A 3,567-nucleotide genomic window follows, 5' to 3' on the forward strand; every position below is an offset into this window, starting at 1 on the left:
TTTAAGGTATCTTCACAAATAAACTTGGTGGATTGAAATGATTTTCTAGCAAACTTGGCAAAAGTGTCCCTATGGGATTTGGAAATGAAAATTACCTCCGGATAGTTTGCAAGTTGATCAATTTCCGGAGTAGTAGATGTTGTTGCTCCCATGGGAGGTTGTTGTTGTTGTTGCACTTCCAAGTTTGGGTTTGCTACCACCATAGCCAATGCTTTCTTTGCTTGAAGACTCTTTTGCCTTAACGAAAGTTTCTTTGCCTTTGGTGACTTTGCCTTTGTTGCTCCCTTAGTCCTTGCCATTGATGAATTAAACCAAGAAAAGAGTGAAAAATCTTCAATTTGTAGTGTACCCAAATCGATTTAAAGATGAAAGGCTTTGCCTTTATGAATTCAAAAATCGACTCAAAGGTTGAAGATTTTGTGCTTGGTTTTGATTTTTGTTGAAAAAGGAGTGATTGATTTGTTGTTAAAAGGATGTTTTGATTTGATTTTGGTGAATATTGTTGAGGAATCTTATTTTTGTAATGGAGAGGATGAGGGTTTTGAGGGTTTATGAGTAGTGTTATGAATGAAGGAATGAAGAAATGAAGGTGGGAGGGGGTTTATAAAACCCGAAAATTTTGAACTGCAGGGGCAAGACGGGCGGATTCTGCTCGGGACGGGCGGATTCTGCCTTTTCTGGGTTGGGAAAAACTCGCCTAAAGACGGGCGTCTTTCAGGGAAGACGCTCGGATTTGCAAACACGGGACGGGCGTCTTCTGCAATAGACGGGCGGATTCCTTTACAGGGATTTTTCTTGTTTTCCTCAGCCAAGGAGACGGGCGTCTTTCCTTCAGGACGGGCGGATTTTTGAAGACGGGCGGTTTCTGCTGTAGGTTGCCCGGATTCGCTGACAGTCAAAAATATCAAAAGTTCAGCTCATTTCAGGACGTGCGTCTTCTACCCAACACGTCCAGATTGTTTGAGGACGGGCGGATTCTCCTGAATCCGCTCGGATTTGACCCCTTTGTACCCGGATTCAGTTCCATCCGTGTACAATGCATATCCCTTGTCATTCTTCCAATCTTCTTCATATCTCGTGTTCTTCATTGTGGGGGCACTACTAAGGCATGGATAGCCTAGGCAATTGCCATCCCCACACTAACCTAAAGCACTACACATCAATTGAAATCGTTAGTCCCTCCCTCACTTCTCTCAAACATGACAATTATCTTGATCAAAGTATAAAAATCCAAAGGTGACAAAAATGCAATATAAGAATTTGAAATGCAAGTTAGGGAGTTAGAAATATTTACAAATGGTGGTTTAGGGAGGACTCCACCAAACTCTCATTCTTGATGAGATGTCAAGGGGGCATGTTCAAGGTGTTGTTGATGTTGCTCAACACCTTGAAGAAGTAATCAAATGCTTGTTCATTGTCATGATAGAGGTCTTCAATAGACCTTGGCCCTTGTTGTCGGTCTTGATCGATGGCATTACCAATGTAAGGATTAAAAATCCCTTCAAATTCGTCGTCCCAAAGACCACAAACTTCATTAAGTTGATCATTGAAAAGCTCTTGATTTGGTGGAGACAATTCTCCCATTTCTTCTTCTTGGCCAATAAGGCCATCCTCTTCATTGCTTGACTTTGGTGAGCTTTGCAAGCTCTCTTTGTCACAATTCACTTGCTCTTTGAATGGAGCATCTTCAATTTTCTTCTTCTATTGGAGTTCCGACTTCTTCCTTTCATCCTTCCGACTATAATGATCGATCATAAAACACGGTTCATGTAAATGAGGAGCCCTCATAGTTTTGTCAAGATTAAAAGTTATACTCTCATCTCCCACTTCTAGAGTGAGCTCTCCATGTTTTACATCAATCACCGCACCCGCGGTGTGTAAGAAGGGTCTTCCTAGAATGATTGGAATGTTGGAATCTTCCTCCATATCAACAATGACAAAGTCCACCGGGATGAAAAACTTCCCAATTCGCACGGGAACATCTTCCCATATCCCTAATGGTGTCTTCGTCGATCTATCGGCCATTTGGAGCGTGATATTGGTGCACTTAAGCTCTCCCATCCCCAACCTTTTACTCACCGAGTACGGCATAACACTCACACTAGCCCCTAGATCACATAAGGCTTTGTTGATCGTGGTGTCGCCAATGGTACACGGTATTGAGAAGCTTCCCGGATCCTTTAGTTTTGGAGGTGAACTCCCTTGAAGTATTGCACTACTCACCTTAGTGAAGGCGATAGTCTCAAGCTTCCGGATCGACTTCTTCTTTGTGAGGATGTATTTCATGTATTTCGCATAGGCCGACACGTGATTGATTAATTCCGTGAAAGGAATCGAGACTTCCAAATTCTTCACAATTTCCATAAACTTTCCAAGTTGGTCATCAAATTTGGGCTTGGCTTGACGACTTGGAAAAGGAAGTCTAATCACAATGGGCTCTTTCTCCTTGACCTTGTCTTCATTTTTCTTTGAAATCTCTTCTTTTGATGATTCTCCATCCTTGGAGTTTTGCACAATTTCTTCCTTATCACTAGCTTCCACAACTTCATCCTCAACTTGCTTTTTCGGTGCTTCATACCTTGTACCACTTCTTAAGTGAATGGCACTAACCGTTTCATGTCTTGAGGGATTACCTTGAGGTGGTAATTGCCCTTTTTGTCTTTGTGAGCTTGAAGATGCTAGTTGAGTCAATTGGGTTTCCAACATCTTGGTGTGAGCTAGAATGTTGTTGATGGTGGTTTCTTTTGCTTGACTATCTTTTTGCATTTGAGTGAAAAACTCTTGTTGATTCTTTTGCATTTGGAGGACCGCTTTTTGAACATCAAAACCTTGGTCATTTTGGTGATTGTATGGATTTTGATTTTGGTAACCTTGGTTTTGGTTGTAAAAGGGTCTTTGATTTTGGTTTCTCATGGGAGGTGGGGTGTATGTTGTTTGAGGATTTTGAACATTTTGGCTTTTGTATGAGAGATTTGGATGGAATTTGGTGTTTTCATTGTAATAGTTGGAATAAGGGGTACCACTCTTGTATGCTTGGAAAGCATTCACTTGTTCATTTGTTCCCCTACATTCACTTTGGTCATGTCCCAAAGTTCCACAATTCTCACATATCCCACTTGGGATTGATGAGGATGCCGTCATGGCATTAACATGATGTTTTGGTGATTTTGAGGCTTCTTCAAGTCTAGCCATAGCTTTTTCAAACTTCAAATTGATTGTGTCAATGTGAGCACTAAGTTGAGCACCCAATTGAGTGACGGAGTCCACTTCACGCTTTCCTCCTCTAGTAGCCTTGCGAGGTCTACTATATTGTGAGTTATGGACCGCCATTTCCTCAATTTTGTTCCATGTTTGATTGTCATCAACTTCGGTGAACATTTCATTTGATCCCATGTTGAGAATGTTCCTTGAATCTTCATATAGACCGTTCCAAAATTGTTGTACCAAGAACCACTCGCTAAGTCCATGGTGAGGACATGAGCGACAAATTCCTTTGAACCGCTCCCAAGCTTCATACAAAGATTCTTCATCCCTTTGCTTAAAACCCGTAATTTGAGCTCTTAGCAT

General features: G+C 41.5%; 1 non-coding gene across 1 annotated transcript; it reads left to right on the plus strand.

Annotated features, from left to right (window-relative positions):
- Positions 1-3,460: 3,460 nt before the first annotated feature.
- LOC141610069 (small nucleolar RNA R71) lies at positions 3,461-3,567 on the plus strand. The gene has a single exon (XR_012527963.1). It is a non-coding gene; the product is annotated as a small nucleolar RNA R71 (small nucleolar RNA).

This window comes from Silene latifolia, chromosome 10 (genome assembly GCF_048544455.1).
Source record: "Silene latifolia isolate original U9 population chromosome 10, ASM4854445v1, whole genome shotgun sequence".
Lineage (NCBI taxonomy): Eukaryota > Viridiplantae > Streptophyta > Magnoliopsida > Caryophyllales > Caryophyllaceae > Silene > Silene latifolia.